This window comes from Ranitomeya variabilis, chromosome 2 (assembly GCF_051348905.1).
Source record: "Ranitomeya variabilis isolate aRanVar5 chromosome 2, aRanVar5.hap1, whole genome shotgun sequence".
NCBI classification, from domain to species: domain Eukaryota; kingdom Metazoa; phylum Chordata; class Amphibia; order Anura; family Dendrobatidae; genus Ranitomeya; species Ranitomeya variabilis.
The window spans coordinates 1,074,733,226-1,074,756,509 of NC_135233.1; the positions used below are offsets into that span (position 1 = coordinate 1,074,733,226).

Sequence of the window (23,284 nt, forward strand, 5' to 3'; positions counted from 1 at the left end):
GCTCCTGTCGCGGTCCCTGCACATCCCTAGTTCCCCGACGCCAGCAGCTTCTTCCTGTAGTGAGCGGTCACATGGTACCGCTCATTACAGTAATGAACGTGGACTCCCATAGGGGTGGAGCTGCATATTCATTACTGTAATGAGCAGTACCATGTGACCGCTCACTACAGGAAGAAGCTGCTGGCGTCGGGGAACCAGGGACTTGCAGGGACCATGCCAGGAGCAGGTGAGAATAACACAGTGAGTGATATTCACCTGCTCCCCGTTCCACCGTCGGCGCCGCTGCGTCTTCCGCGTCCTCTGCAGTGACGCTCCCGTCAGAGGGCGCGATGACGCGATTAGTGTGCACCGCCCTCTGTCTGAACAGTCAGTGCAGAGGACGGGGAAGACACAGTGGAGATCGGCGGTGGAACGGGAAAGGTGAGTATAGCAAGTGCCGGGGCCTTACAGGTGAGTATGTAATTTTTTATTTTTTTAATCGCAGCAACAGCATATGGGGCAAATATCTGTATGGGGCATCTTATGGGGCCATGTGCAGTGTTATATGGGGCAAATGTCTGTATGGGGCATCTTATGGGGCCATGTGCAGCGTTATATGGGGCAAATATCTGGATGGAGCATCTTATGGGGCCATGTGCAGTATTATATGGGGCAAATATCTGTATGGGGCCATGTGCAGCATTATATGCGGCAAATATCTGTATGGAGCATCTTATGGGGCCATATTCCACATTTGTGGGGCATTATAAGGGGCAAATGTGTCTATGAAGCATCTTATGGGGTCATAATCAACATTTGTGCAGCATTATATGGGGCATATTTTAATATGGAGCATCTTATGGAGCATTATACGGGGCGTATTTTGTATGAAGCATCTTATGAGGCCCATCATGAACTGTATGGAGCATTATATGGGGCTCCTGATTCAGTATGGATATTCAAAAACACTTAACCTACTGATGTCTCAATTAATTTTACTTTTATTGGTATCTATTTTTATTTTTGAAATTTATCAGTAGCTCCTGCATTTTCCACCCTAGGCTTATACTCTAGTCAATAAGTTTTCCCAGCTTTTTGTGGCAAAATTAGGGGGGTCGGCTTATACTCGGGTCGGCTTATACTCGAGTATATACGGTAGTTTACTTGGTTCTGAGGTTCTGACACAATCAGGGTTAAGCATGAAGCACAGCTGAGAAAGCTGCCCCCACCTCCACCACGCTCCTATTGAATGTGAGCTTATCACAGGAGGGGGCGGAGTCAGGCCAGTGCTCACACAATCAGCTAGTCACAGCAATGGTAATGATAATGGTAATGATGATAAAACCTTCCCTATAAGTAAACAACAGCACACTGCCCGATAAGTGACACATCATTGAAATTGGTGCTTTTACTTCTATCTCATACTGTCATCAGATTACCTAGCAGAAACCTGCTGACAGAATCCATTTTAGGGCTGACCCACACGTCCAGATAATTCCGGTACCGGAATAAATCGGTACCGGAGTTATCCGTGTCCGTGTGCCTGGGAACTCACGGAGGCCATACCTGCGGCACACGTGTGCCGCCCGTATGGCGAGTGGGTACCACACGGAGCGTGTGGTACCCACTCTGCATGGTGCTGAAGCTGCGATTCATATCATCCCTGCAGCAACGTTTGCTGCAGGGAAAATATGAAGAATAGTGTTTAAAATAAAGATCCATGTGTCCGCCGCCCCCCCACCCCCTGTGCGCCCCCCCCGCTGGTCAGAAAATACTCACCCGGATCCCCCGTCGGCAGTCGCTCCTTCCTGGTCTGGCCGCGGCTTCTCTACTGTATGCGGTCACGTGGGGCCGCTCATTTACACTCATGAATAGGCGGCTCCGCCCCTATTGGAGGTGGAGCCACATATTCATGAGTGTAATCGGCCGCATACAGTAGGAGGCGCGGCCAGACCAGGAAGGAGCGACTGCCGACGGGGGACCCGGATAAGTATTTTCTGACCAGCGGGGGGGGCGCACAGGGGGTGGGGGGGCGGCGGACACATGGATCTTTAGTTTAAACACTATCATTCATATTTTCTCTGTAGCAAACGGTGCTACAGGGAAGATATGAATGGCGGCTTCAGCACCATGTGGGGGGGACAGCGCTTACTGTAGCGCTGTCTCCGGCACGCCACACGGACCCCAGACGGAGAATGTCCGTGTGAGGTGCGTGTTTTACACGGACCCATTGACTCTATTGGGTCCGTGTAATCCGTGCGCTCCCACGAACACTGACATGTCTCCGTGTTTGGCACACGGAGACACGGTCCGCACACGGTCCGCACAAAATCAATGACATCTGAACAGATGCATTGATTTTTATGGGTCTACGTGTGTCAGTGTCTCCGGTACGGGAGGAAACTGTCACCTCACGTACCGGAGCCACTGACGTGTGAAACCGGCCTAAGGCTGGTAATGTAATCGAATCACGTTTAGAAAAAGGATTAATACAAAATAAATGTTTTTTTAATTAAAATATTTTAATACTCTCAAAAAATAAGCAATAAAAAATGCATATCAAGAACTTATGCAACCAAAATGGACTGCAAAGTGTAATCTAGACCAACATATTGAAAAACACACTGGCGCTACACACGATCTGAAAAATGGGGGGAGAAAAGGAAAAAAGCTGCTGGTATTCGATGGATACTGTGCCAATTTCCATCAGTTATATAAAAATGAATTAAAAGTGTACAGAAATACCGCGCTATAAAGGGTTCAATTGAGGCTGGTTACTCGGATCGACAATTGCATATGCACATGTTCCCAAGTACAACTCAAATTTAACACTTTTGCCTATTACCCTACAATCAATCTAGAAATTTGCCATACATATGTGTGTCAACCTTAGGAAACTATATCCATAAATGCTTTTGTCACTAGATTCCGTTTGCAATTGCACATCTACATATTTAACATACCTGAGAATTGTATGAAGGTCGGTTCGGTTAGGTTTCCCAATCTGGCAGGTAAAGGATTTAGCGATGTGCAGGTGTCCACCATCGCCCCCCTAGTGGATGGAAACTTACTGTGGGTGCGTGCAAAGCTGGGTAGGTGGATACTGTGCGTGCACCGTCCCAGGGCTAGTACGGTAGGTGGAGGGTAATTCCAGGTGCATGCAGAGCCAGAGACGTCCCGGCCAGTGGCGTCCCTGGTTGCACAGGAAAAAAGAAAAAATGGCCGATACTGCTCAGCCGCTCTGTCGCGTGTGACATCACAGGTCTACGGAGTCTAGCGAGGGCCAGAAACAACCAACGTGTTTCGAAGTGTGCCGCACTTCTTCATCAGGGTTACGGCCCCGTCGGTAGCTCTGCTTATATAAGAGGATCAGTCGAGTGACCTGACTGCCCCTATTAACCCTCTACATGCCAGAAACACAGCTTAACATTACAGTGAAAAAGTTGTTTGATATATTACCCCATAAAATTAAATCTTTAATTGGCATATTTAAAATATACCTTTATTATAATTAGAAGATAAAAAGCCTCATAAAAAGTTACGATTAAGTTTTTTAAAAAAAATAACTACATGTAAAATACCTATTGCTTACTGGTTTATTAAAAAAATGATATGCTTTTGCAATCTAAGACTAAAAGAGGAATATATCAGCCTAGTAATGCCCATAGTCCTTCCATATTTAAAATACCTATAATAGTCATGGCACTTGCGTTACTAATGGCATTCTTTTTAATAACCCTAACAATGCTGGCAATCATAGCAATGTTACCACTATTGGCCATACTTTGATATATATACAAAGGTCCATTGGTTATATTGGAGAACGCTCTGATATGTCTCATAGGGCAATAATCTACATTGCTCCAGGTAGCGTTTTAGGAGGCATATAATTTTAGTACACAATTGAGGCCTTTAGGGACTAAGCTATCTAAAGCAAAGGTCCATTGTGATTCCCTTCTGGACATTTGTTGAATGAAATCCCCCCTCTCCAGTTTTGATGTACCACCTGAATCCCACAAAATTGGACACCTTTAAGCGATTTTCCATGTTTCTCTCTAAAGTGACGTGAGAGGGGGAGTCCCGCAAAGCCTTTCAAAATATTCTTGGGAACATGTGCATATGCAATTGTCTATCCAAGTAACCAGCTGCAATTGAACCCTTTATAGCACAGCATTTCTGTATACTTTTTATTCATTTTTATATAACTGACGTAAATTGGCACCGTCTCTGTCGAATACCAGCGGCTTTCTTCCTTTTCTCCCCCCCCCGTTTTTTTCAGATCTTTTGTAGTGCCAGTGTGTTTTTCGATATCTCGTAATGTTTTTAAGTCTATCTGTGCTCCGACATTCAGGCAGCTTCCATATGGCTACTAATGCATTAGTGAAGGATAGGGACCATCGGCTTACATTTATTGAGGAGCAATTTACAGTCAATAACTTACAAGCTGATCTTCATCATACCAGAGATCTTTTAAAAACTCTGGAAAAAATGCTAAATCTCAAAATGAGAGATATGTGCGAAGTAGCTTCACTAGAAAAGTATCTGCAGGCCCATATAATCCCCAAAGGCTAGGTGATATACAAAAACCTTGCGGGGAATTTTGGAGATCCCAGTATTCGGGAAGAATGGGACCAAATGTTCCATAGCTTCTCATGCAAAGCTCTAGAGTTTATTATAAGCAAACATGTTCAAAATATGGAAAAAATTGCGCACCAAATTGGGAACATTTTTGAGGAACTGAAAACTTGTAACCTCACACGAGAGGATCAGGAACTCACCGATAATATTTTACTAAGACTAAGAGAGAAAGAAAAGGATATAATTAATTAAAAAATGACAAAATTTCCTAGGGATAATGTCCCATTAAGTTGGATCCCAGAACCCTCCGTTTCCAACAACTTAACCTCATTAACAAATAAAAGTATGCTATCTAGAACTGATCAACTTATAGTCCTGGATGAGTATAATGGAAAACAAAATCTGAATGAAAATGATACCTCAATTGAATTTTCCATTTATGCCAACTCTAACTCTATGCAGTATACCCCAGCCTCCACCAGCAGGAGGGAGAATCGAATCAAGGATAATTTCCCAGATCCAACAACAAACACTGCAACAGAGTCCCCGATGTGCTCATATACTCAGGGTGGACCCTCTAACTCTTGACCTCAACATAGGGAACATATGAACTCCCCCATTTGTTCACCTAACAGATATTTGCCTCTAACATTACATATGGAGGACATTAAATCAATTGAAACGATCTCAGGAAGAGAGGAGCCAAATCAAAGTACAATTCTAACTGACAAATATAATCAAATCAAAATTAATAAAAAGGTCACTTCCATAACAAGCAAAGGGACAACAATTAGACTCTCCACCATTCGTAACCCGCAACCTAGTTGTATAAACAGAAATATTGCCCACAGTCTAACAAATAAGAATACCAGTAGAATCGGTTTAACAAGTAAAAGTAAGAGAGGACCACTCACCCAACAGCAAATTAATCTGGATTTTTTCAGGGTTAGACCCTCCAAACAAAAACAAAAAGAGGGAAAGGAGGGGGGAAATTCTCCAAAAAGAAAGTAGATAAAACAACTTATCTTTCGCAACAAATTTATAACCTTAGTTCACATCAACTATCAGATAATGAAATTTCCCTTCTACAGAATGGATTGAAACTCGCTCCAACTAGGGAAGCGCAACCATTCAACTTATATATCAGTATGAAAAAGTATTTGCGCAATTTTGCACTTAAAAAATACTTTATAAAGAAGGAGCAAGTTTTAACTAACCACATATAGCAGGACACATCAAGGTTTGTGCACACTTCTTTGACCAATCCATCAACATTCAATCCAATCCATGAATATTCAAGTGCATTCCATTCTTTTGATATGCTGGTATCCAAAGATATAAGGAAGTATAAAACAAAGAACTTAAAGTATGCACCGCACAATTTGAATCCCCAAGAAAGAAAGATGATCAAAGACCTACAAACAAATCACGATATAGTTGTCAGACCTGTGGACAAAGGCAGGGGTATAGTGATCCTCGGTCACGCCATGTTCCACCAGGAATCCATGAGACTTTTGGGGGGCCAAACCACGTATAAAAAATTAAATAATGATCCTACTACCCACTATATCAGTAAACTGAATATGCTAGCTCAGAAGGGCAAATCTTTAGGCATTTTGAATAAGAAAGAGTTCCATTACAGTTTGAACAAAAACCCCAGCAAAGCAATATTTTATCACATCCCAAAATTACATAAGGATATGACTTATCCTCCTGGTAGGCCTATCATATCTGGGATTAATAATTTGACAGCTAATTTATCCTGATATGTGGATGTGCACTTGCAGAAATGCATGAAATTGATACCAGCGTACTTGAAAGACACAGGCCATACACTAGAGATTCTAGAGGGGATCAAATGGAATGATAGTTACATACTTGGTACTCTAGATATTAAGTCCCTGCATATGGTTATCAATCAGGAAAAAGGCTGTCAAGCAGCTGGGTATTTTCTCAACACTCCAGGAACATATACCTCAGTACTAATTCAGTATATTTTGGACTGCATTAAATTCATAATGGAGCATAACTATTTTATATACGAGGGCCAACACTACCTTCAGACGCGGGGGACCGCAATAGGGATGCGGTTCGCTCCAAGTTATGCGAATCTGAATGTTGCCAAATGGGAGGAGTCCCACATTCAAATTGCAGGACGGTTACACCCGGGCCTAGTTATATGGCATCAGTTTATAGACGATATTTTATTTGTGTTGGGAAGGCTCCCAAATTGATTTAAATACCTTTTTGTTTCAGGCCTTAATAAAAACCAGTATGGTCTAGAATTTACTCCAAATATCAGTACTACTAGCATAAATTTTCTGGATCTAAACATCTAAGTGGAACATAATCAGTTATACACCAAGTGCCAATCGGAAGGAGGTGGATTCTAACCGTTTCATTCACATCACCAGCTGCCACCTACCGATATGGCTAACCAACATATCAAAAAGTCAGTACATGAGAGTAAGGCGGAATTGTTCCAATTTGGTAGACTATAACAAAGAAGCCAACCACTTAACACAACAATTTATTGATAAAGGGTACTCTAGACCCCTATTGGAAAAAGTACAGAAAGAAGTAACCCTTCTACCAAGGGAGTCTCTAGTGAAGAGAAAAAGTAATGACAATTATAGTTATGGTAAGAAGAATCACGTTAGTAATAGGAACCTGCAAGAACAAATTTTAAAGCTTCCATTTATAACTCAGTTCCATGCGGGGTATAAACAATTTGTTAACATTAAATGGAAACATTGGCCAATTCTAAAAAAGGACAAAATAGTGGGAGAACTTCTCCCCACCAATCCCAGGTTTGTATATAGAAAGACTCAATCGCTAAGCCATCTTATAGCTCCCACACCACAACTAAGATGACCCGAATGAGAGCTGTGGATAATTCAGTGACCTTGAACAAACCAAAAACTGGATTTCTACCTTGTGGGGGTTGCTTCGCATGTGTACATACTGCTTTCAAAAAGACAAGACAGTTGACATTTCTAGATTCGGATGGAACTAAGGAATTTGTTATTAAAGATAATATTTCATGCAACTCCAGGGGAGTAATTTATATAATTCAATGCCCGTGTAAAAAACTCTACGTAGTCCGCACGAAAAGACAACTCAGTGAACGTATGAAAGAACATTTTAAGAATATTTTGAAAGGCTTTACGGGACACCCCCTCTCACGTCACTTTAGAGAGAAACATGGAAAATCGCTTAAAGGTGTCCAATTTTGTGGGATTCAGGTGGTACATCAAAACTGGAGAGGGGGGATTTCATTAAACAAATGTCCAGAAGGGAATCACAATGGACCATTGCTTTAGATAGCTTAGTCCCTAAAGGCCTCAATTGTGAACTAGAATTATATGCCTTCTAAAACACTACCTGGAGCAATGTAGATTATTGCCCTATGAGACATATCAGGGCGTTCTTCAATATAACCAATGGACCTTTGTATATATAACAAGGTATGATCAATAGTGGTAACATTGCTATGATTGCCAGCATTGTTAGGGTTATTAAAAAGAATGCCATTAGTAACGCAAGTGCCATGACTATTATAGGTATTTTAAATATGGAAAGACTATGGGCATTACTAGGCTGATATATTCCTCTTTTAGTCTTAGATTGCAATAGCATATCATTTTTTTTAATAAACCGGTAAGCAATAGGTATTTTACATGTAGTTAAAAAAACGTAATCGTAACTTTTTATAAGGTTTTTTATCTTCTAATTATAATAAAGGTATATTTTAAATATGCCAATTAAAGATTTAATTTTATGGGATAATATATCAAACAACTTTTTCACTGCAATGTTAAGCTGTGTTTCTGGCATGCAGAGGGTTAATAGGGGCAGGCAGGTCACTCGACTGATCCTCTTATATAAACAGAGCTACCGACGGGGCCGTAACCCTGACGAAGAAGTACAGCACACTTTGAAACGCGTTGGTTATTTCTGGCCCTCGCTAGACTCCGTAGACCTGTGACGTCACACGCGACAGAGCAGCTGAGCAGTATCGGCCATTTTTTTTTTCTCCGTGCAACCAGGGACGCCACCGGCCGGGACGTCTTTGGCTCTGCACGCACCTGGAATTACCCTCCACCTACCATACTAACCCTGGGAGGGTGCACTCACTATATCCACCTACCCAGCTTTGCATGCACCCACAGTAAGTTTCCATCCACTGGGGGGGCGATGGTGGACACCTGCACATCGCTAAATCCTTTACCTGCCAGATTGAGAAACCTAACCGAACCGACCTTCATACAATTCTCAGATATGTTAAATATGTAGATGTGCAATTGCAAATGGAATCTAGTGACAAAAGAATTAATGGATATAGTTTCCTAAGGTTGACACACATATGTATGGCAAAGTTCTAGATTGATTGTAGGGTAATAGGCAAAAGTGTTAAATTTAAGTTGTACTTGGGAACATGTGCATATGCAATTGTCTATCCGAGTAACCAGCCTCAATTGAACCCTTTATAGCGCGGTATTTCTGTATACTTTGACCACACAGCACCTGGTCTAAGAATAACATAATAAAACAAAAAAAAAATGAAGGTTAGTTTGTGTTGAAATAATTAAATGCCAATAGAGCTTATTTTTCCCCACCTGTCAATGTCAAAGGGAAAGTGAAAAAGTTATGGGCGTTAGAATGTAGCAGAAGATATATATATATATATATATATATATATATATATATATATATATATATATATACACTCACTGGCCACTTTATTAGGTACACCTGTCCAACTTCTTGTTAACACTTAATTTCTAATCAGCCAATCACATGGCAGCAACTCAGTGCATTTAGGCATGTAGACATGGTCAAGACAATCTCCTGCAGTTCAAACCGAGCATCAGTATGGGGAAGAAAGGTGATTTGAGTGCCTTTGAACGTGGCATGGTTGTTGGTGCCAGAAGGGCTGGTCTGAGTATTTCAGAAACTGCTGATCTACTGGGATTTTCACGCACAACCATCTCTAGGGTTTACAGAGAATGGTCCGAAAAAGAAAAAAAATCCAGTGAGCGGCAGTTCTGTGGGCGGAAATGCCTTGTTGATGCCAGAGGTCAGAGGAGAATGGGCAGACTGGTTCAAGCTGATAGAAAGGCAACAGTGACTCAAATCGCCACCCGTTACAACCAAGGTAGGCCTAAGAGTGTTATGACCCCAATGGCGAGGGTCTCAGAGGAACGTGGAAGTCTGCAGAATACAAAAATCCAGCTCATAGGGCAGTGGTAACTGGGTTGACCATATATCTACTCCTAACGCCAACACTAGAAGTAGCCGGGGATCATTCCTACGTTGATTCTAGATGACACGCGCCAGCCGGAGAATCTAGCTACCCCTAGTAGAGGAAAACAAAGACCTTTCTTGCCTCCAGAGAAGGGGACCCCAAAGCTGGATAGAAGCCCCCCACAAATAATGACGGTGAGGTAAGAGGAAATGACAAACACAGAAATGAACCAGGTTTAGCACAGAGAGGCCCGCTTACTGATAGCAGAATAAAGAAAGGTAACTTATATGGTCAACAAAAACCCTATCAAAATCCACACTGGAAATTCAAGAACCCCCGAACCGTCTAACGGTCCGGGGGGAGAACACCAGCTCCCTAGAGCTTCCAGCAAAGGTCAGGATATAGATTAGGAACAAGCTGGACAAAAATACAAAACCAAAACAAATAGCAAAAAGCAAAAGGCAGACTTAGCTGATATAACTGGAACCAGGATCAGTAGACAAGAGCACAGCAGACTAGCTCTGATAACTACGTTGCCAGGCATAGAACTGAAGGTCCAGGGAGCTTATATAGCAACACCCCTAACTAACGACCCAGGTGCGGATAAAAGGAATGACAGAAAAACCAGAGTCAAAAAACTAGTAACCACTAGAGGGAGCAAAAAGCAAATTCACAACAGTACCCCCCCCTTAGTGAGGGGTCACCGAACCCTCACCACGACCACCAGGGCGATCAGGATGAGCGGCATGAAAGGCACGAACTAAATCGGCCGCATGAACATCAGAGGCGACCACCCAGGAATTATCCTCCTGACCATAGCCCTTCCACTTGACCAGGTACTGAAGCCTCCGCCTGGAGAGGCGAGAATCCAAGATCTTCTCCACCACGTATTCCAACTCGCCCTCAACCAACACAGGAGCAGGAGGCTCAGCAGAAGGAACTACAGGCACAATGTACCGCCGCAACAAGGACCTATGAAATACATTGTGAATAGCAAACGACACAGGAAGATCCAGACGAAAAGATACAGGATTAAGGATTTCCAATATCTTGTAAGGCCCAATAAAACGAGGTTTAAATTTGGGAGAGGAGACCTTCATAGGAACAAAGCGGGAAGAAAGCCATACCAAATCCCCAACGCGTAGTCGGGGACCCACACCGCGGCGGCGGTTGGCAAAGCGCTGAGCCTTCTCCTGTGACAACTTCAAGTTGTCCACCACATGATTCCAGATCAGCTGCAACCTATCCACCACAGAATCCACCCCAGGACAGTCAGAAGGCTCCACATGACCCGAAGAAAAGCGAGGATGGAAACCAGAGTTGCAGAAAAAAGGCGAAACCAAGGTGGCGGAACTAGCCCGATTATTAAGGGCAAACTCAGCCAACGGCAAGAATGTCACCCAATCGTCCTGATCAGCAGAGACAAAACACCTCAAATAAGCCTCCAAAGTCTGATTGGTTCGCTCCGTCTGTCCATTAGTCTGAGGATGGAAAGCAGACGAAAACGACAAATCAATGCCCATCCTACTACAAAAGGATCGCCAGAACCTGGAAACGAACTGGGATCCTCTGTCTGACACAATATTCTCAGGGATGCCGTGCAAACGAACCACGTTCTGGAAAAACACAGGAACCAGATCGGAAGAGGAAGGCAGCTTAGGCAAAGGAACCAAATGGACCATCTTGGAGAAGCGATCACATATCACCCAGATAACGGACATGCCCTGAGATAGCGGAAGATCAGAAATGAAATCCATGGAGATATGTGTCCAAGGTCTCTTCGGGACAGGCAAGGGCAAGAGCAAACCGCTGGCACGAGAACAGCAAGGCTTAGCTCGAGCACAAGTCCCACAGGACTGCACAAATGACCGCACATCCCTTGACAAGGAAGGCCACCAAAAGGACCTGGCCACCAGATCTCTGGTGCCAAAAATTCCCGGGTGACCTGCCAACACCGAGGAATGAACCTCGGAAATGACTCTGCTGGTCCACTTATCCGGGACAAACAGTCTGTCAGGTGGACAAGACTCAGGCCTATCAGCCTGAAATCTCTGCAACACACATCGCAGATCCGGAGAAATAGCTGACAAGATAACTCCATCTTTAAGAATACCAACAGGATCAGCGACTCCAGGAGCATCAGGCACAAAGCTCCTAGAAAGAGCATCGGCCTTCACATTCTTTGAACCTGGTAAATACGAGACAACAAAATCAAAGCGGGAGAAAAACAATGACCAGCGGGCCTGTCTCGGATTAAGGCGTTTAGCAGACTCGAGATACATCAGATTTTTGTGATCAGTCAAGACCACCACACGATGCTTAGCACCCTCGAGCCAATGACGCCACTCCTCAAATGCCCATTTCATGGCCAACAACTCCCGATTGCCCACATCATAATTTCGCTCGGCAGGCGAAAACTTCCTAGAGAAAAAGGCACAAGGTTTCATAACAGAGCAACCAGGGCCTCTCTGCGACAAAACGGCCCCTGCCCCAATCTCCGAAGCATCCACCTCAACCTGAAAGGGAAGTGAGACGTCAGGCTGGCACAAAACAGGCGCCGAAGTAAACCGGCGTTTCAACTCCTGGAAAGCCTCCACGGCAGCAGGAGCCCAGTTAGCTACATCGGAGCCCTTCTTGGTCATATCCGTCAAAGGTTTCACATTGCTAGAAAAATTAGCGATAAAACGACGGTAGAAGTTAGCGAAGCCCAAGAACTTCTGAAGACTCTTAACTGACGAGGGCTGAGTCCAATCAAGAATAGCTCGGACCTTGACTGGGTCCATCTCCACAGCAGAAGGGGAAAAAATGAACCCCAAAAAGGGAACCTTCTGTACACCAAAGAGACACTTTGAGCCCTTGACAAACAAAGAATTTTCACGCAAAATTTTAAAGACCAACCTGACCTGCTCCACATGCGAATCCCAATTATCAGAAAAAACCAAAATATCATCCAGATAAACAATCAAAAATTTATCCAGATACTTCCGGAAAATGTCATGCATAAAGGACTGAAAAACTGAAGGCGCATTGGAGAGCCCAAAAGGCATCACCAAGTACTCAAAATGACCTTCGGGCGTATTGAATGCGGTTTTCCATTCATCACCTTGCTTAATGCGCACAAGGTTGTACGCACCACGAAGGTCTATCTTGGTGAACCACTTGGCACCCTTAATCCGGGCAAACAAGTCAGACAACAGCGGTAAAGGATACTGAAATTTGACAGTGATCTTATTTAAAAGCCGATAATCAATACAAGGTCTCAAAGATCCGTCCTTTTTTGCCACAAAAAAGAATCCCGCACCAAGAGGGGAAGAAGACGGACGAATATGTCCTTTCTCCAGAGACTCCTTGATATATGAACGCATAGCGGTATGTTCAGGTACCGACAGATTAAACAGTCTTCCCTTAGGAAATTTACTGCCTGGGATCAAATCTATAGCACAGTCACAGTCCCTATGAGGAGGCAGTGCACTGGACTCAGACTCACTGAAGACATCCTGATAATCAGACAAATACTCCGGAACTTCCGAAGGCGTAGAAGAAGCAATAGACACAGGCAGGGAATCCCCATGAATACCACGACAGCCCCAACTTGAGACTGACATAGCCTTCCAGTCCAGGACTGGATTATGGGTCTGTAACCATGGCAGCCCTAAAACAACCAAATCATGCATTTTATGTAAAACCAGGAAACGTATCACCTCGCGGTGTTCAGGAGTCATGCACATGGTAACCTGTGTCCAATACTGCGGTTTATTTGCTGCCAATGGTGTAGCATCAATACCCCTAAGAGGAATAGGATTTTCTAATGGTTCAAGAGTAAAACCACAGCGCTTAGCGAATGAGAGATCCATGAGACTCAGGGCAGCACCTGAATCTACAAACGCCATGACAGGATAAGATGACAGTGAGCAAATCAAAGTTACAGACAGAATAAATTTAGGTTGCAAATTACCAACGGTGACAGGACTAACAACCTTAGCTATACGTTTAGAGCATGCTGAGATAACATGTGTAGAATCACCACAGTAGTAGCACAAGCCATTCCGGCGTCTATGAATTTTCCGCTCATTTCTAGTCAGGATTCTATCACATTGCATTAAATCAGGTGTCTGTTCAGACAACACCATGAGGGAATTTGCGGTTTTTCTATCACATTGCACCGAATTAGGTGTCTGTTCAGACAACACCATGAGGGAATTTGCGGTTTTGCGCTCCCGCAACCGCCGGTCAATTTGAATAGCCAGTGCCATAGTGTCATTCAGACCTGTGGGAATGGGAAAACCCACCATAACATTCTTAATGGCTTCAGAAAGGCCATTTCTAAAATTAGCGGCCAGTGCACACTCGTTCCAATGTGTCAGCACGGACCATTTCCGAAATTTTTGGCAATACACTTCAGCCTCGTCCTGCCCCTGAGACATAGCCAGCAAGGCCTTTTCTGCCTGAATCTCAAGATTGGGTTCCTCATAAAGTAAACCGAGCGCCAGAAAAAACGCATCAAGATCAGCCAATGCCGGATCTCCTGGCGCCAGCGAAAAAGCCCAATCCTGAGGGTCGCCCCGTAAGAACGAAATCACAATTTTTACTTGCTGAGCAGAATCTCCAGATGAACAGGGTCTCAGGGACAAAAACAATTTACAATTATTCACGAAATTCCTAAACTTAAACCTGTCTCCGGAAAACAGTTCAGGAATCAGTATTTTAGGTTCTGACCTAGGATTTCTGATAACATAGTCTTGTATGCCCTGCACACGAGTAGCCAGCTGGTCCACACTTGTAATCAAGGTCTGGACATTCATGTCTGCAGCAAGCATAGCCACTCTGAGGTAAAGGGGAAGAAGAAAAAAAAAAAAACTCAGAATCTTCTTTCTTATAATCCCTCTTCTGCAATGCATTAAACATTTAATACTGTCCTGGCAAACTGTTATGACCCCAATGGCGAGGGTCTCAGAGGAACGTGGAAGTCTGCAGAATACAAAAATCCAGCTCATAGGGCAGTGGTAACTGGGTTGACCATATATCTACTCCTAACGCCAACACTAGAAGTAGCCGGGGATCATTCCTACGTTGATTCTAGATGACACGCGCCAGCCGGAGAATCTAGCTACCCCTAGTAGAGGAAAACAAAGACCTTTCTTGCCTCCAGAGAAGGGGACCCCAAAGCTGGACAGAAGCCCCCCACAAATAATGACGGTGAGGTAAGAGGAAATGACAAACACAGAAATGAACCAGGTTTAGCACAGAGAGGCCCGCTTACTGATAGCAGAATAAAGAAAGGTAACTTATATGGTCAACAAAAACCCTATCAAAATCCACACTGGAAATTCAAGAACCCCCGAACCGTCTAACGGTCCGGGGGGAGAACACCAGCTCCCTAGAGCTTCCAGCAAAGGTCAGGATATAGATTAGGAACAAGCTGGACAAAAATACAAAACCAAAACAAATAGCAAAAAGCAAAAGGCAGACTTAGCTGATATAACTGGAACCAGGATCAGTAGACAAGAGCACAGCAGACTAGCTCTGATAACTACGTTGCCAGGCATAGAACTGAAGGTCCAGGGAGCTTATATAGCAACACCCCTAACTAACGACCCAGGTGCGGATAAAAGGAATGACAGAAAAACCAGAGTCAAAAAACTAGTAACCACTAGAGGGAGCAAAAAGCAAATTCACAACATAAGAGCATCTCTGAACGCACAGTGCGTCGAACTTTGAGGCAGATGGGCTACAGCAGCAGAAGACCACACCGGGTACCACTCCTTTCAGCTAAGAACAGGAAACTGAGGCTACAATTTGTACAAGCTCATCGAAATTGGACAGTAGAAGATTGGAAAAACGTTGCTTGGTCTGATGAGTATCGATTTCTGCTGCGACATTCGGATGGTAGGGTCAGAATTTGGCGTAAACAACATGAAAGCATGGATCCATCCTGCCTTGTATGGAGCATCTTTGGGATGTGCAGCCGACAAATCTGCAGCAACTGTGTGATGCCATCATGTCAATATGGACCAAAATCTCTGAGGAATGCTTCCAGCACCTTGTTGAATCTATGCCACGAAGAATTGAGGCAGTTCTGAAGGCAAAAGGGGGTCCAACCCGTTACTAGCATGGTGTACCTAATAAAGTGGCCGGTGAGTGTATATATATATATATATATATATATATACATACATACACATACATACACTGCTCAAAAAAATAAAGGGAACACTAAAATACCACATCCTAGATATCACTGAATGAAATATATCAGTTGCAAATCTTTATTCATTACATAGTGCAATGTGTTGAGAACAATAAAACATAAAAATGATCAATGTAAATAAAAATGGAGGTCTGGATTTGGAATGATACTCAAAATCAAAGTGGAAAATCAAATTACAAGCTGATCCAACTTCAGTGGAAATGCCTCAAGACAAGGAAATAATGTTCAGTTGTGTGTGTGTTGCCTTCATGTGCCTGTATGACCTCCCTACAATGCCTGGTGCATGCTCCTGTTGAGGCGGCAGGTGGTCTCCTGAGGGATCTCCTCCCAGACCTGGACTAAAACATCCGCCAACTCCTGGACAGTCTGTGGTGCAACGTGATGCTGGTGGATGGAGTGAGACATGATGTCCCTGATGTGTTCAATCAGATTCAGGTCTGGGGAATGGGCGGGTCAGTCCATAGCTTCAATGCCTTCATCTTGCAGGAACTGCTGACATACTCCGGCCACATGAGGTCTGGCATTGTCCTGCATTAGTGGGAGCCCAGGGCCAACCGCACCAGCATATGGTCTCACAAGGGGTCTGAGGATCTCCTCTCAGTACCTAATGGCAGTCAGGCTACCTCTCGTGAGCACATGGAGGGCTGTGCAGCCCTCCAAAGAAATGCCACCCCACACCACTACTGACCTACTGCCAAACCGGTCATGCTAAAGGATGTTGCAGGCAGCAGATCACTCTCCATGGCATTTCCAGACTCTGTCACGTCTTTCACATGTGCTCAGTGTGAACCAGCTTTCATCTGTGAAGAGCACAGGGTGACAGTGGCGAATTTGCCAATCCTGGTGTTCTGTGGCAAATGCCAAGTGTCCTGCACGGTGTTGGGCTGTGATCACATCCCCCATCTGTAGACGTTGGGCACTCAGATCATCCTAATGGAGTCAGTTTCTAACCGTTTGTGCAGACACATGCACATTTGTGGCCTGCTGGACCTAATTTTGCAGGACTCCGGCAGTGCTCCTCCTGTTCCTCCTTGCACAAAGGCTGAGGTAGCGGTCCTGCTGCTGGGTTGTTACCCTCCTACGGCCCCCTCCACGTCTCCTGGTGTACTGGCCTGTCTCCTGGTAGCACCTCCAGCCTCTGGACACTACGCTGACAGACATAGCAAACCTTCTTGCCACAGCTCGCAATGATGTGTGTTATGACCTGGTGGTTACGGAGTGGTACTGAGATGACCTGGTGGGTAAAACCAATCATGGACAAGCTCAGAGGAGGTGGCAGCTCCACAGACAGTAATCACCAATATGACCTAGTGATTACGGAGCAGCACTGAAATGACCTAGTGGGTAAAACAAATAATGTACTAGCTCTGAGGAGGTGGTAGCTTTACTGACCGCAATCCCTACTCCTAACACCAACACTAGAAATAGCCGTGGAGCGTTCCTATCTCTGCCTAGATGCCTCTTCACAGCCTAAGAACTAGCTACCCCTGAAGTTGGAAACGGAAAACTATCTCGCCTCAGAGAAACCCCCAAAGGAAGGATAGCCCCCCACAAATATTAACGGTGAGTGGAGAGGAAAATGACAAACTCAGAAATGAAACTAGATTTTAGCAAAGGAGGCCAATACTATCTAAATAGACAGAGATAGAAAAGGCTACTGTGCGGTCAGTATAAAAACTAAAAGTCCACGCAGAGTTTACAAAAATAACCTCCACACCGACTCATGGTGTGGAGGGGCAAATCTGCAACCCCAGAGCTTCCAACTAGCCGGAATATTTCATAATGACAAGCTGGACAAAAGAGACATAACTTAAACTGAACAGAAGGTCATAAGCAGGGAAACACCCAAAAACTAGCAGAACTTATCTTAAGCTGAAATGGACTGGCCAACAGAGAACTTCCAGGAAAGGGCTGAATCCACAGAAAGGAACATTGACAGCTGGCATCAACTACAGCCAAAAGCCCAGTTAAATAACAAGGCCAGGGAACCGATTAGTGAAAGCAGCTGCTAAGTTCCACTTGAAACCACCAGAGGGAGCCCAAGAGCAGAACTCCCAAAAATACCATTCACCACCACAGGATGGAGCCCAAGAACGGAATTTACAACAGTACCCCCCCTTGAGGAGGGGTCACCGAACCCTCATCAGACCCCCAGGCCGATCGGGAGGAGCCAAATGAAAAGCACGTACCAACTCAGCAGCATGGACATCGGAGGCAAAAACCCAAGAGTTATCCTCCTGGCCATAACCCTTCCACTTGACCAAATACTGAAGTTTCCGCCTTGAAAGACGAGAATCCAAAATCTTCTCCACCACATATTCCAGCTCCCCCTCAACCAACACCGGAGCAGGAGGGTCAATGGAGGGAACCATGGGCACCACATATCTCCACAACAAAGATCTATGGAACACATTATGAATGGAAAACAAAGCTGGAAGGGCCAAACGAAAAGACACCGGATTGATAATTTCCGAAATCCTATAAGGACCAATAAAACGAGGTTTGAACTTAGGGGAAGAGACCTTCATAGGAACAAGACGAGAAGACAACCAGACCAAATCCCCAACCTGAAGCCGGGGACAAACGCACCGACGGCGGTTAGCAAAACGTTGAGCCTTTTCCTGAGACAATGTTAAATTGTCCACCACATGAGTCCAAATCCGCTGCAACCTGTCCACCACCGAATCTACCCCAGGACAGTCCGAAGGCTCAACCTGTCCTGAAGAAAAGCGAGGATGAAAACCGAAATTACAAAAAAAAGGCGAAATCAAAGTAACCAAACTAGCCCGATTATTAAGGGCAAACTCGGCCAACGTCAAGAAGGTAACCCAATCATCCTGATCAGCCGACACAAAGCATCTCAAATAGGTTTCCAAGGTCTGATTGGTTCGCTCCATCTGTCCATTTGTCTGAGGGTGAAACGCCGAAGAAAAAGACAAATCAATGCCCATTCTACCACAAAAGGACCGCCAAAACCTAGAAACAAACTGGGTACCTCTGTCAGACACAATATTCTCCGGAATACCATGCAAACGAACCACATGCTGGAAAAACAAAGGAAACAAATCAGAGGAGGAAGGCAACTTAGGCAAAGGTACCAAATGGACCATTTTAGAAAACCGGTCACAAACCACCCAGATGAGACATTTTCTGAGAAACAGGAAGATCAGAAATAAAATCCATGGAAATATGCGTCCATGGCCTCTCAGGGATAGGCAAAGGCAAAAGCAACCCACTAGCACGAGAACAGCAGGGCTTAGCCCGGGCACAGATCCCACAGGACTGCACGAAGGAACGCACATCCCGTGACAAAGAAGGCCACCAAAAGGACCTGGCAACCAAATCTCTGGTACCAAAGATCCCAGGATGACCAGCCAACACCAAACAATGAATCTCAGAAATCACCTTACTAGTCCATCTATCAGGAACAAACAATTTCCCCACAGGACAGCGGTCGGGTCTATCAGCCTGAAACTCCTGAAGCACTCGCCGCAAATCAGGGGAGGTAGCAGAAAGAATCACCCCCTCCTTGAGAATACCAGCCGGCTCACGGACTCCAGGAGAATCAGGCAAAAACTCCTAGACAGGGCATCAGCCTTCACATTCTTAGATCCCGGAAGATACGAGACCACAAAATCAAAACGGGAGAAAAACAAAGACCACCGAGCCTGTCTAGGATTCAACCACTTGGCCGACTCAAGGTAAATCAGATTCTTATGATCGGTCAAGACCACAACCCGATACTTGGCTCCCTCAAGCCAATGTCGCCACTCCTCGAATGCCCACTTCATAGCCAACAACTCCCGATTGCCGACATCATAATTACACTCAGCAGGCGAAAACTTTCTGGAAAAGAAAGCACACGGCTTCAACACAGAGCCATCAGAACTTCTCTGAGACAGAACAGCTCCTGCCCCAATCTCAGAAGCGTCAACCTCAACCTGAAAAGGGAGAGAAACATCTGGCTGATGCAACACAGGGGCAGAAGTAAAACGACGCTTAAGCTCCTGAAAGGCCTCCACAGCCACAGAGGACCAATTCACCACATCTGCACCTTTCTTGGTCAAATCGGTCAGAGGTTTAACCACAGTAGAAAAATTAGCAATGAAGCGGCGATAGAAATTAGCAAAGCCCAAAAATTTCTGAAGGCTCTTCACAGATGTGGGTTGAGTCCAATCATAAATAGCCTGGACCTTAACAGGGTCCATTTCAATAGCCGAGGGAGAAAAAATGAACCCCAGAAAAGAAACCTTCTGAACTCCAAAAAGGCACTTAGACCCCTTCACAAACAGTGTATTAGCACGAAGAATCTGAAATACCATCCTGACCTGCTTCACATGAGACTCCCAATCATCGGAAAAAACCAAAATATCATCCAAGTATACAATCATAAATTTATCCAGATACTCCCGGAAAATATCATGCATAAAGGACTGAAACACAGATGGAGCATTAGTGTTATGATCCTAGTGGTTGAGGATCACAAATCACTCCAGCTAAGTAACAAACATAGGACAAGCTCTAGGGAGGTGGCAAACTGGACTGACCGCAAATCTGAACCTATCCAAACACACTAGAAGTAGCCGGTGAACGTGCCTAAAAATACTAGACGTCTCGAGCCAGCCTGAGGAACTAACTACCCCTAGAGAGAAAGAAAGACCTCTCTTGCCTCCAGAGAAATAATTCCCAAAGATATAGAAGCCCCCAACAGATAATAACGGTGAGATAAGAGGAAGGCACATACACAGGGATGAAAGCAGATTCAGCAAATGAGGCCCACTAATACTAGATAGCAGAAAATAGTAAAGGGGTCTGTGCGGTCAGTAAAAAACCCTTACAAAATATCCACACTGAGATTTCAAGAACCCCCGCACCAACTAAAGGTGTGAGGGGAGAAACTCAGTCCCCTAGAGCAACCAGCAAGCGAGGAAATCACATTTTAGCAAGCTGGACAAGAAACATGATAAATGCTGATGATCAAAAAATAAACAAACAAAAACTTAGCTTGTCTTGTAGAGACTGGGAGCAAGGTAGTCACAAGGAATCTGAAGAGCACTGAATACATTGATAGCCGACAAGGAACTGAGTATCCAGGTGAGCTAAATAGGAAACCAACCAAGGATAACGAACCAGCTGATGCTGCCAACCTGCAGAAAGACAACACTACACAGTACCGCTAGTGACCACCAGAGGGAGCCCAAAAATAGAGTTCACAACAGTACCCCCCCTTGAGGAGGGGTCACCGAACCCTCATCAAGACCCCCAGGGCGATCAGGATGAGCCACGTGGAAGGCACGAACCAAATCGGCCGCATGAACATCAGAGGCGACAACCCAGGAATTATCCTCGTGACCATAGCCCTTCCACTTAACCAGGTACTGAAGCCTCCGTCTAGAGATACGAGAATCCAAAATCTTCTCCACCACGTACTCCAATTCGCCCTCGACCAGCCCCGGAGCAGGAGGCTCAACAGAAGGAACCACAGGTACCACATACCTCCGCAACAAAGACCTATGGAACACATTATGAATGGCAAACGATGCTGGGAGATCCAAACGAAAAGACACCGGGTTAAGGATTTCCAAGATCTTATAAGGACAGATGAAGCGAGGCTTGAATTTAGGAGAGGAGACCTTCATAGGAACATACCGAGAAGACAGCCACACCAAATTCCCAACACGAAGTCGGGGACCCACACTGCGGCGGCGGTTGGCAAAGCGCTGAGCCTTCTCCTGTGACAACCTCAAATTGTCCACCACATGGTTCCAAATCTGCTGCAACCTATCCACCTCAGAATCCACCCCAGGACAGTCAGAAGGCTCAACCTGACCCGAGGAAAAACGAGGATGGAAACCAGAATTGCAGAAAAAAGGCGAAACCAAAGTGGCAGAACTAGCCCGATTATTAAGGGCAAACTCGGCCAATGGCAAAAAAGTCACCCAATCATCCTGATCAGCAGAAACAAAACATCTCAAATAAGTTTCCAACGTCTGATTAGTTCGCTCGGTTTGGCCATTAGTCTGAGGATGGAAGGCCGACGAAAAAGACAAATCAATGCCCATCCTAGCACAAAAAGTCCGCCAAAACCTTGACACAAACTGGGATCCTCTATCAGACACAATATTTTCAGGAATGCCATGCAAGCGAACCACATTCTGAAAAAACAGAGGAACCAAATCGGAGGAAGAAGGCAACTTAGGCAAGGGCACCAAATGGACCATCTTGGAAAAACGATCACACACCACCCAGATGACAGACATTTTCTGAGATACAGGAAGATCCGAAATAAAATCCATGGAAATGTGCGTCCAAGGCCTTTTCGGAATAGGCAAAGGCAAAAGCAAACCGCTGGCACGAGAACAGCAAGGCTTAGCCCGAGCACAAATCCCACAAGACTGCACAAAGGAACGCACATCCCGCGACAAGGAAGGCCACCAGAAGGACCTAGCCACCAAATCTCTGGTGCCAAAAATCCCAGGATGACCCGCCAACACCGAAGAATGAACCTCGGAAATAACTCTGCTGGTCCATCTATCTGGGACAAACAGTCTCTCTGGTGGACAACGGTCAGGTCTATCCGCCAGAAATTTCTGCAGCACTCGTCGCAAGTCTGGGGAAATGGCAGACAAAATCACTCCCTCTCTAAGAATACCAGCCGGCTCAGAAACTCCCGGAGAGTCAGGCATAAAACTCATAGAAAGTGCATCAGCCTTCACGTTCTTCGAACCAGGCAGGTATGAGACCACGAAGTTGAAACGGGAGAAAAACAACGACCAACGAGCCTGTCTAGGATTCAGGTGCTTGGCAGATTCAAGGTAAATCAGATTTTTGTGATCCGTCAAGACCACCACACGATGTTTAGCTCCTTCGAGCCAATGTCGCCACTCCTCAAATGCCCACTTCATGGCCAACAACTCCCGATTACCAACATCATAATTCCGCTCGGCAGGCGAAAACTTTCTTGAAAAGAAAGCACATGGCTTCATCACAGAGCCATCAGAGCTTCTCTGCGACAAAACAGCCCCTGCTCCAATCTCAGAAGCATCAACCTCGACCTGGAAGGGAAGAGAGACATCTGGCTGACATAAGACTGGAGCTGAAGAAAACCGGTGCTTCAGCTCCCGAAAGGCCTCCACGGCCGCAGGAGACCAATTAGTCACATCAGAACCCTTCTTAGTCAAATCCGTCAAAGGTTTAACCACGCTAGAAAAATTAGCGATGAAATGACGGTAGAAATTAGCAAAACCCAAGAACTTCTGAAGACTCTTAAC

At 44.9% G+C, this 23,284-nt stretch overlaps 2 protein-coding genes across 4 annotated transcripts in view; both read right to left on the reverse strand.

The window, feature by feature from the left end:
* LOC143808691 (cytochrome P450 2K1-like) overlaps positions 1-23,284 on the reverse strand; it is a 1,051,026-nt gene that overhangs the window by 345,313 nt on the left and 682,429 nt on the right. The window lies entirely within an intron of this gene.
* Positions 1-23,284, reverse strand: part of LOC143808693 (cytochrome P450 2K1-like) — a 486,681-nt gene that overhangs the window by 1,253 nt on the left and 462,144 nt on the right. The gene's annotated exons all lie outside the window — the stretch shown is intronic.